This window comes from Aethalodelphis obliquidens, unplaced genomic scaffold, assembly GCF_003676395.1.
Source record: "Aethalodelphis obliquidens isolate GAN/ISIS:26980383/991018 unplaced genomic scaffold, ASM367639v1 scaffold22, whole genome shotgun sequence".
NCBI lineage: Eukaryota > Metazoa > Chordata > Mammalia > Artiodactyla > Delphinidae > Aethalodelphis > Aethalodelphis obliquidens.
Genome location: NW_020837966.1, coordinates 20,766,296 through 20,778,460, shown reverse-complemented (window position 1 = coordinate 20,778,460; position 12,165 = coordinate 20,766,296).

Below are 12,165 nucleotides of genomic sequence, written 5' to 3'. Positions count from 1 at the left end.
ATCATGTAGCGTAGAGATATTGCATTGTTGACAATCAGATAATATAAATTACATTTGCTCTGAAATAGCACTGGCTGTTGCTTTTGAAGCCAGCCAAGGTCAGACTTATAAGATGGAGAACATATGCCCATATGGCTTAAGAACTAGATTGCTATCTGCTGAAAACCTAAATTCCTTGAAGCTCTCTAGAAGACGGATGCTAATGGAAAAACCTCACATATTCTTGCTTGTAAGGTAGTTGAATTTGCATGCCCTGGGAAGGCGCACGGCAGTTTTTCACCTAGTGGGACTGAAACTAGAAGAAAAAAGGAATTGGGCATATGCCAGGAAAATGGAGCCTGTACTAAGCAGTTTCCATCCACCACCACTTGGGAGACCGAAATGATAACTAAAATAACACCTTTAATTTTTGCTGTGCTGCATATGTGCAAAGAATTTCATGTGAACTTTCTCTTATGATTGCAGTTAATCTGGTAATAAATGTGCAGGTGACACAAAACTGAAAGGTTTTGGTAGCAGACAGACTCCAGGAGGGTCATTATCTTAACAAGATTAAGTGCTGTGGAGTAAGTGTAAGCACCAAACAGTCAACTGCGTTCATGTGAGTGGGGGATTCAAGACCTGGCAGAAGCACTGACGGTAACGACTCAGGGGTATTGGTTGATAAAAAGCTCAGTTGGAGGCACTCATTGCTGTGGCTGGTGAAAGTGTGCATTCCACTGAAGTGGAAGCCTCTGTTACTAGGGTCTGAAATGAGAAGAACGTCAGCGCACTCTACCACCCCCAGAGTACTGAATTCCGATCTGGGTCCCCTACTTGATGTAGGCCTACTATGCTTGCTGCGTGCCAGGCCCTGTGCCAAAGACTTTATGCATGTTATCTCGTTTAAGCCTCAGATAATCAGTGAGGCAGCAAATGGCAGGTTAGAGAGTGCAGTGGGCATCTGCCTGTTGGCCCGCCCAATATTCATTCCATTCTCTCTCTTTGGGTAACTACCTCTCCATCATTATGTACAGGTTTGGTTGAACATCAGTCGTATTGCAGACCAAAGGGTGAGAATGTGAATCAAACCAAACCCATGGCATTACCTTTTCCAGATATCTGAGCCGTGAATGGAGTATAACAAGGACAGAAAAGAATAGAGCTGATAACACCCAACATCAGTGCTCTGAAAAAATGGCCCTACTGCTTTGGTCCCCAAGCTTTGCTTGTTACTCAGTTTTCCAGGGCCTGATTTTTTTTTTTTAATCAGATCTCTGAGCCAGTCCATATACTTCTAATAAGTGCACTTTTTTATTGTTTAATTCAGCCAGGTACTATTGCTTATTATAAAGAATATCAAGTGACTTGCATCGAGGTAAACAAGTCATTCAAACCTTTCAGGCTCACTCCAGAACCCACATAGTTAACTGCTGCTCTGGTCCAGCATCAGGCCCTGTGAGAGGATAGCAGGCAAAGTACATGGAGGAGAGGGAAAAAGGGGGGAACCAGGAGGGAAGGGGATTGGAAATCACGTGTAGAACAGTGATGGAATGAAATTGGTCTTTTCTGGAGAAAGATTGACATGGAGATAAGTAAACATCTTTAAATGACTGAAGGACAGTTATTTGGAAGAAAGATGAAAGATGGATAGTCATTTATTCATTCACTCTTTTCACAACACAGTTTTGTTGAAATGTGTCAGGTGCTGGGGTTACAGAAGTGAATAAACACAATATCTGTGTTCTCATGGAGCTTGCAATCTAGTTAGAGATAATGGACAAGGAACACGTTTTAGAAATGAATTTAGCAAATGACAGGAGATGATAAATGCTATGAAGAGTGGTGGTGATATTTGATATTTGGTGGTAACACGAGCAAAAACCAGTATGAAGTAAAGGAGCCAGCCTCAGGGCTCCCTGAAGGAAGAACATTCCAGGCAGAGCATTCCAGGCAGAGGGAACAGCCAATGACATTTTTCAAGGGATGTCCAGGAGTGGGTAGAGAGTGGCGAGTGGGAAGAGAATAGATCAGAGAAAAAGAGTCTTGTATGGCTACAGTATAGAGGCTTTGTAGAGCTGCCAGAAAGTTTTGACCAGGGGAGTAACATGATAAAATAATCGGGGGGTGGGGGTGGGGAGAGCAAAATACATTTTTTAAAAAATTTTATTAGATTATAGTTGATTTACAACGTTGTGTTAGTTTCGGGTGTACAGCAAAGAGATTCAGTTATACAGATACATATATCCACTCTTTTTCAGATTGTTTTCTCATATAGGTTATCACAGAATATTGAGTAGTGTTCCGTGTGCTCTGCAGTAGATCCTTGTTGGTTACCTGTCTTATACATAGTAATGTGTACATGTTCATCCCAAGCTCCTGACTTATCCCTCCTCCCCAGCACATTTCCCCTTTGGTAACCGTAAGTTTGTTTTCTATATCCATAAGTCTGTTTCCGTTTTGTAAATAAGTTCATTTGTATCATTTTTTAACTAGATTCTACATATGAGTGATATCATAAGATATTTGTCTTTCTCTGTGTGACATACTTCATTTAGTATGATAAGCTCTAGGTCCATCCATGTTGCTGCAAATGACATTATTTCATGCTTTTTATGGCTGAGTAATATTCCATTGTGTATATATGTACTACATCTTCTTTATCCATTTATCTGTCAGTGACATTTAGATTGCTTCCATGTCTTGGCTATTGTGAATAGCAGAATGTATTTTTGAAAAACGTCCCCCTTGGGTGATATATAGACAGCAGCTGAGAGCATAGTAAGCAGTGAGCAAATTATGGTAGCGGTCCAGGCTGGAGAATGATGGGGCTTATACTAGGGTGGTCAGAGTAAAGATGATGGGTGATGCATCTTGGTATAAATTTGAGGGTGGATCTGATGGTGTTTGCCAGTGGATTGAATAGCGAGTATAAGAGACAGAAAAGAGTAAAGAATGACTCAGATTTTTGACCTGAGCAATTGAATGAGTGAAGATTCTATTTACTGTATGGCCTTATAGGGTACAAATAGGACGGATGGTAGATGGACGGGGATGCTATATAAATTAGGACTTTTCAGCAGTCGTAACTGGCAAAGGAAGGAATGAAGTGATTTAAAGATGATGAGTTTCCCACACAGGAGGCTGGCACAGGTAAGGAGGACAGCTGTTTGGCAGAGGCTTTGAAAAGGGGCTCAAATGCCAGTAAGGGATGGAACTAAATGACTGCAAGCATCCTTCCAATCATGAACTTTCCTCAACCATGAGGTTTACAGAATTGATAAGTAACTCATTACCCATTACCGTTCATGCAGGTAGAAGGGAATAAAAATACACAGTCAAATTGTATTTTGCTGGTTTCAAACTTGGGCAAATTAGGGAGGGCGACATTGGTTTCTACAGCCCATGACTGAGTTCATTACTTCAGCATAAGACAATCCCTTTTCAAAATCAGAACACCCTGGGAAAACAACAGGGTGTGGTTTGTTATTGTTTCTCTTTCCTTTTCTCTTCTCAGTGTAAAGCTGGAAAAGTCTATGCATCTATGTAGTCTGGTAAGGTAGCAGACAATAAAAGCAGTGGCTGGGATCCAGTTACCCTTCATTCCTTGTGTTAGCCATCCTTGGAACTGACAGATTATATAGGGGACCTCAGACAAACCAAAGAGAAGAAGGAAGAGCCAGGCTTGCTGAGTTTTTATTTTTTAAAAGAGAAATAACTCCTATAAATTCAACTGAAGGGCACCTGGAGTTCTGTAAGGCATATTTAAAGCTGATTCCACAAATCCAAACTCTTGGTTTCCCTAGACTGGTTTTCCCAAGTTTAGCGTTCCCTTTCTAGATATGCTACAGTTCCCACTCCCAGCCCAGGAGGCCTGGGACAAATCTTACAGTGGAAAATACTCCCCAACCCTGTCCCATTCATATCTAGTGCAGAAGAAATCAAGGGGGGAAGCACACCATGATTTATTTAATTTTTTATCCTGCCCATCCTGTCTTTCTTGGCTCGTTTCTAAGAAAGAACATCCCCCTTTCCTTGCCAGGACTAACCTGAGAGCCTGTATCCATCTGTGCTTGACTCCTATGGGAACTTGCCTCCCCAGCCAGCTGCTCTTTCTGTGTCCCTCCCATTCCATTCATGCTGTTATTAAACACCTTTGAGCCTCTGTCTGACTGTGTGCTAAGCATGTGAGAGGAAAGGTGCCTCTCCATCCCCACCCAGCACTCTAGTTCCGATCAGTGGAGAAGGGATTCCAGCCTAACTGTGAGATCTCTAAGTCTGAAGCTCCTTCCAGCTCTTGGTCGTGCTAAGGCTGGATGCCAGCGTTGGTGGTCCTTTGAGTAGCAGGGCACCACCAACACGTCTTGGAAAAGCAAGGGCAAGTCCAGACATGAGTGAGAGTCGGTGGAGGAGAACTTGCCTGCTCATCGTGAAACACTCACCAGAATTTGTGAGCAGCTGGGTATTTGGTGATGGGGGGAGGTGGACGTGTAGGCTGCTGTGGGGGTGTGTGTGTGATTATGACCAGCAAGAAAAGTCGCGGGGATGACGAGTGGTCAATCAGATTGTCGGGCCAGGGATGTCAAACACTGCATCTGGTATCATATCGGCTATGGTCTGTGATTACCCAAAAAGGATTTGTTTTCAGTGAGCTCTTGATCTGGAAAAACAAAAGTAAAAAGGAAAAATATTTTCTCTTCATTCCTTTATGTGCCTGTAAGAAGATGGGTTCATGGTAAATATTTGTTAAGCAAATACCTGTGTTGAAAAGGGACATAAATTAGGCTATAAATACATCCAATAGGAGAAACCACTGGAAAGAAAGAAATCTAAGTTATTGGGTGACAGTGGAATGCACTTCTGTCCATTGGAATTATACGGATAGTAGACACTACTTTGTGTGAGGAAGTTGATCTGTGTATATTGTACATTTTCTTGATGTTGCCCCAGTGTTTCATGAGAGAAGAGCTTATCCTCAGTTCTTCTCTAAATATCACCTCCAGGAGCCCAAAAGGATGTGCTCTCTGCATGCCATTTAAAAAATCCAAGACAGTAGTGGAAATTAAAAGTTAAAAACCCTGTGTGGAATAGATGACACAGTGCTACCAAATCACTGAAAATCCAATAAAGAAAATGGGAGAGAATTCTTTCCCAGTAATGTTACTTGGCTTCATCTGAAGAAGTTTGACTTACATTTTTAATAAAATTTTTTCCCCTTTCTTTCTGGTTTATTCCTAGGCTTCCAACATTTTTAGATTTTTTAAACCAGATGAATGGTATATGGTCAGAAAGGAACGTGGAAGGCAAAAAAGCATGGCAGCTAGCAGAAAATGATGAATGTGGCAATAATGATGCTAAAAAAAATAAGACAGGTAAGGTACAAATGTAGGTCCTTGTCTATGCTCCTCCGGGAGCTCCCCAGTAGAGATCCTGGCTCAGCCCACCAGGCTGGGCTTAAGTGTAAATATAGATTTTCAACTACAGCCTGGTCCCCCAACCCTGGTGCTCTGGCCAGGGTTTTGGTTACAACCCATGGAAACATCTCTGGTTGGCTTATTCAGAGATGAAATTTATTGGAAGGATATCAGATAGCACATAGCAGGCAGGAACCAGGGCAGGCACTGCAAAGCCAAGTCTAGCCACAGGAATGATCCCCTTAGCCTGCTCCACCAGGGCCGTTGTCACTACCACGGAGCCATTGCTGCCAACGGCTCCTCCCGTGGCCCCGGGCTCTCAGTGCTACAGCACACACTTTCTATCTGACCCTGTGCCTTTCCGTCACTCCGCTGACTTTCAGAGATCTGGACTTCCGCACCTGATGGACTATGGGGCCAGGAAGCAGGAGAGCGGATACGCATCCCACCCTCTTAGCTTTTGTAGTGAGAGGTGGGCTTGGTTTTGCTCTGATCTTGGGAGCTCCCCAGATAGAATATTCAGATGTCATACAGCCAGAATGTCAGAGGTCCACTGCCCCTGGCCAGCAGGCTGGGTGCAGGGCCAGGACTGCGTGTGAGAAAGGGCAGAATGTGAGCCAGAGAAGCTTCCCCAAAATGGTGACTGAAGCGGCATTGACAGCAGCTGAGAGCTGGCAGCAGAAGTGGTTTGCATTCGGACCAAACAACCAAGAAAGACACGATCAGGGGACAGTGGGCACAGCAGTGGGTAGGGGTGTCATGTAGCCCCAAATCTGGAGGCAGGTAACCCATACTCGTGTCATGCTTCTCCTGTTCTCAGGTATTTTGGGATAGATCCTGACGAGTAGAATGGTAGACACAAGCTACTACCTGCTCCCCTTTGCCTTCCATCTATTTCTTCCATCTATCTGTCAGCCTGTCCGTGTTTCCCAAATCACGGTATATCTACCTGTTAGTGCATGAGAGATGATTTTTAGGTCATCGTTGTGTAAACTTTGTTTTCATCATTATGCATTTATTGCATTTATTATAATGGTGTTCAGAAATACGAAAAGTAAAATTAACTTACTCTGTGGTGGGCACTGTTCTAAATCCTTTTCACACATGCAACCTCATTTAATCCTCACAAAAATCCAAAGAGGGGATTATTATTATTACCCATATTTTACAGATGATACAACCAAGGCTCAAAGAGGTTGAGTCAGTGCTCAAGGTCACACGGCTAGTGAGCGAAGGAGCCTGGGTCTACACGCAGGCAGTTTGGCGGCAGAGTCCTTGCTCTCTCTGCCGCGTGGTGAGGGTGCTTACTGTGAGAGGAGCCCCGGCTGGGCATTTTGAACCAAGAACATGATTTCAGCTTTCCTCTTTTTCATAAACATGAGTGTTTCTCTTCACCTCAACCCTGTAAGGGTAGCAGTAGCTAACATCACTTAGCACTTAATGTGTGCCAGGCACCGTTCCAGCTGATGCATGTACAATGAACTCGTAATGAGGACGCAGAGGCTCTCTTATCCCCATTGGGAACAGAAACTGAGGCACTGAGAGATTAAGTTACTTGCCCAAAGTTACGTAATTAGTAAGCCCTAGAATGTCTGCTCTCGCCTGTGTATTATTTTGCCTCATTGAGCTGCCAGCCTGGGAGGGAGGTGCCGTTATTATCCCATTTTACAGGTGAGGAAAGTGAGGGTCAGACAAGGGAGTTGTCCTGGTTCAAGTCAACAGACTTCCTATAAAGGGCTAGATAGTAAGTATCTTTGCCTTTGTGGCCTTAAGTCTTTGCATCACTATGCAACTTTGCTCTTGTAGCACCAAAGCAGTCATAGAAAAACATCAGTGAATGGGCGTGGCTGTGTTCCAATAAAACCTAATGTATAGACACCAAGGTGTGAATTTCATATAATTTTCATATTGACACAGATTACACTTCTTTTGACTTTTTGTAAAATGTATTCTTAGCTCACGAGTGAGGCAAAAGCAGGTGGCAGGCAGGATTTATCCACAGGTCACTGTTTGCCAACCCTTGGCCAAGGTCACGTCACCAGACAGTGTCTGATTCCAAACCAGATCTCTTTCCACTGAGCCATGGAAGCTTCCACACAGAGAGATGAAAAGGAGAAGGGCTCTCCCACACCAGGGACAAGCCAGAGGCTAATAGGATGATAGCTCCGTCCTGGCCTGTGGTATCCCTAAGCGTCAGCTCTGGACAGTAAAGTTGGAGCGCTCTGGTGGATGGAAAGAAAGCGTTGATTGTGAAAAACAACACTTAAAATCTAAACGTAATACTTTTAGAGCATGTTTTAGAAAACTCCCTCTATGTCACAAAAAATACCACAACTTTTTTTTTCAGGACCATGATGAAATGAATAGCTTTGAGCCAATGGTTTGCATTTTCCCCTTTACACCGAAGAAAATCACATTGTAAAATCATGAATTTCCCCGAGAGGGCTCTTTGCCCGTTCAGCCATGTCTTCTAAGGGGTTTGACTTATTGAAAAATACAAACCACTCATGGCTATAAAACCAGTGAACCTCTTTCCTTTATTTAACCTATTGCCCTTGAAAATGTACTTTTTTATGGTTCGCACGTGATCCAACCAAGCCTGCTCTCAGCTATCCTTTCACATGAGTTATGTGGAGAAGCACTTCAAAGAGAAAAGAGAAACGCTACATAAATACAAGGTAGTAGTGAACTCAAGTCTACTCTTAACTCATAACTTGAACCCTGTTGCCAAGTATGATAGTCCCTGATTGAGACAGGAATTTCCTGATGTACGCTCTCTCCTAGCTTCGTGTCCCTTTAATCCCTCTCCCATTTCTGTGCACACCCGTTCTTGGAATAATATCATGCCCAACAGCCAGCACACCGGTTCTCTGTTGGAGAGCTGCCCTTGGGCTACTGGAGCTGGCTTTTCCCCCTTGAATAGAAGGATGACGTGGTAGTCCAGGCACTCCCACCCTTGGGGGCAGCTCTTGACCAATGACTGATGGGTGTAGGTGTTGCTCCTTCGCTCCCAATTGGGACAATTGAGGCATGAGCCTGGCTGTGTCCAGACCCCCACCCCCACCCCCGTGGGAATGAGTCACCTTCAGTAAGGTGATTCATCCTTGCTAGATCTGCCTCTATTCCCTGGTTCACGCTCCTACTCTCTTCTCCTTTTCCCCAGGATTACTTCTTAATAAATCGCTCTCACAGGAATCCTCATTTCGGGCTGTACTAGTGGGGACCCACCTAAGCCATGGAGTTACAACAAGCTTCTTAAAGTTCTGCCTGCTGGTACACAGCATGTTGCAATAGGAACCCATTACTTGGCGTAGCTCTAAAGCGTTTTCCAAATGCTTCAGAGCAGCGTCTGAATAAGCCTTCAAACTGGTACGACTACCTCCATCACACTGGGGAGGAAACTGAGGCTCAGAGAGAGTAAACAACTTGCCCGAGGTCACACAGATGAGAATGAACAGACTCGAGCCTCCTGCCCCTGTGGGTTGATGGTCATTATTTGAAACTAAATTGTCATAGGATATTTTCTCAAATGAAAGTGTAGTCTCTCTTTTAGGGCAAAGGAAAAATCTCTAAGAAAGAAAATATGTTGGAATCATTTATTCATACCACAAATATTTATTGAGCCCTGACTTTGTTTCAGATGCTGTGGTAAAGGCGATAGATATGACAGTGAGGTCTACATGGGACTTCACTTTTAACAGGAGGATGAACAAGAGAAAGAAAAAAAACACAAACAAACCTTTGTAATGGCCATAATTGCTTTGAATAAAATAAGCAAGGAACTGAGAAAGGGAAACTCCGAAGGGGTCCTCTTTAGAGCAGAGAAGATCTGCCGAGGGGGAGGGAGAGGACATTTAATGTGAGAACTAAGGATAAGGTTGGGGTGGGGGAGGAAGGAAGCCAAGAGCTCGGAAAATGTGCTCCAGAAATGAGGATCTGAAGCCCACCCTTCCCTGAGAAAGGGAGAATTCAGAAATTTGGTTTTCTTGTTGGCTCTAGGATTACACTTATTTGTAAGCAGAGCAGACGGTCATCTTGGAGGTAGAATTTCAGGGCTGTCGACAGGGGGTTGGGCAGAGATACCCACCACCCTGCTGGCCTGGGCTTTTGACTGAAATATCCAGCATGTGTCTTACTCTTGAACGACCCTCTGGAGAAGCTCAGTTGGTTTACTTTGGCTCCACATCTGCTGTTAACTGGAGAGGGGCCAGCCTGTTAGACTAACTCTGGCCAAACCACCCTCAACAATGGAAGGCTGTGGTTGGCCCACATCCAAGGATCGGGGAGGCGGCTGTGAGTGTGAGAAGGGCGGAGAGTGGCGACCGTAGGTCTGCCTCCCTGTTGTGCCATCTCATCCTCTGTGTCCTGGGGAAAGGAGCTCATCTCTCTGAACCTCTGTTGCCTCTTCTATTAATGGTGAGAAGACCAAGTACGCTAGCAGGCTGCTTGTGAGGATCAGAAAGAACATATGTAAAAAGGACCTGGCTCGGTACCTGGAACTCTCAAAATAATAGCTTCAGCTGGAGTAGGAGTAGTAACAGTAGCAAGAACTGTAGAGGGAGAGTAGCAGTCGTCATAGTAACAGTCACACTAGTGAGCATTGATATTATGAGTATCATGGCCTCTGCCTATACCTGAAACATTCTGGTAATAAACCAGACCCTCAAGGGTGAACCATAATCTCATACCCCTCGAAAATACCAATGCTCACCTACTGCTTTCGGGAAGTGACTTGAGCTTTGGAACGTATCCAGAACAGAACAGCACTGGCCAATAGACATACAATGCAAGCCACGTATGGAAGTTAAAATTTTCTAGTAGTCATATTTTAGAAAGTAAAAATGGGTGAAATTAATGTACATATTTTTTTCTTTAACCTAATATATCCCAAATATTATCCTTTTGACATGTAATCAATATAAAGGAAATTATTGCTGAGTTTTTTATTCTAAGTGTGCATTTTGTATTTATAGCACAACTAATTTCAGACTAGACACATTTCAAGTGCTTCATAGTTGTGTGTGGCTAGTGGCCACCGTGTTGGACAGCACAGTCCTAGATAATAACAATATATTTGGTGTGACTAAAATTACAGGGTCAGGGTAGTTCATGGGGCAGGGTTTACCCGTTCCCAACTCTAGAGAGGAAAAAATTGCAATTATTAGAAACATACCAAAATGATCAAAAGCAGACAATATCAGTTATGTAAACTGTCAACATAGGAAGCAATTCTGTTCTTTCTCTAATAGTGGAAAAGTTTGTCTTTCTTTCAGCCACCAAGATTTATGAACAAATACCCTAACAAAAGCTCTGAGTCTTTGGTATAACTTGGCTGAAATAGACCCTTAAATTCATCTCTTCACCTCATTCACATCTCTCCTCCAAGGTCACCTCCTCAGAGAGGTGACCACCCGACACTGGCACAGCTCTGCATGGCTTGGAACACAGCTGTCTTCTTCCCTGTCATTTCTAATTTCAGCAGTGTGGTTTTTTTTCTTGCCAACTGTTGCCAGCTCAAGATGCCATCAATACAGAAGCCTCTCTTTTTCTTTCTGGCAATCTCTCAGGAGCTATGCCTCTCCAAGGCACCAATCATTGGCTAAATCCTGCTCTAGGTTCCATCCTTTCTTCCTCACCCCTTTTCCCCACCTGACTCCAAATGCTTAGAAGTTTGCGGGAACGACTTAATCCCAGGAGGCACCCCTAACACCATGGATATTATTGATGGTTCTGGGCCATACCAAGTAGCGCAAGGACGCTCCTCAATTTCCCTCCCCTCCATGCTGTATCTAATGGTACGCTCTAGGGCCTCTTTCCTCATCCGTAAGATGAGAGTGTTGGACCAAGCCAATGGTTTTCAATATTTTTAATGATGGGGACCCAACCCACATTTAAAAAAAATAATATAGTTCTATAAGTTTTTAAATTTATACCTCAGATCACTCAAAATTCCAAGAAATAACCATCTTAATATTTAGTGATAATTACAGGCAATATTACTTTAAGTGTATAAGAAGGAAAGCAGACAGGAAAGCAGAAAGACAGGGAAAATGGAGAAAATCAAAAATGAAGGTGGGAAGGAGGGATGGAAAATAAGACAAAAGAAGGAAGACACATTATGAATTAAAAGTCAGTCCTGAAGATGGCAAAGCAGAGATGTGGAAAGATCCTGGATCTATCATGATTCTATTCAACTGTGGAATTAGCCAACCCTAAAATCCCACCTACTTCTAGACTTCTAATACAGTAGTTCTCAACTACAGCTTTACACTGGAATTTCCTCGACTGTTAAAAAATGCAATAAAATGTAGTAGCCTGCCTGTATCCAAGATTTTTCCGTTGAAACGGTATGGGGTGTAGCCTCTATGGCAAGACTGTTTAAAGCTACTAAGGAGATTCTAATGTGTTACCACATGGAGAACACTGCTGACGGTAAATCTTGTATCATTTAAGCCAGTGTTTCTCACACTGTAATGTGTGTATGAATCACTAGGGGATCTTGTTAAAGTGCAGGTTCTGGTTCAATAGATCTGGGATAAGTCCTGAGACTCTGCATGTCTAATAGGTTCCCAGGTAAGGCAATCCTGCTGCTAAGGACTCACATCTGGAGCAGGGAGGTTGTGAGCCAGTTTGACTTAGAGTTTCTTATGAGCAGGAGCATCCCAGCTGAAACATCTTCCCACCTTATAGGTTACTTGATTATCCACTGCCACCACCCCCCGCTACCACACGCCGAACACTGCCCCCCCCCCCCCTCCCCCTTCTCTTTTCC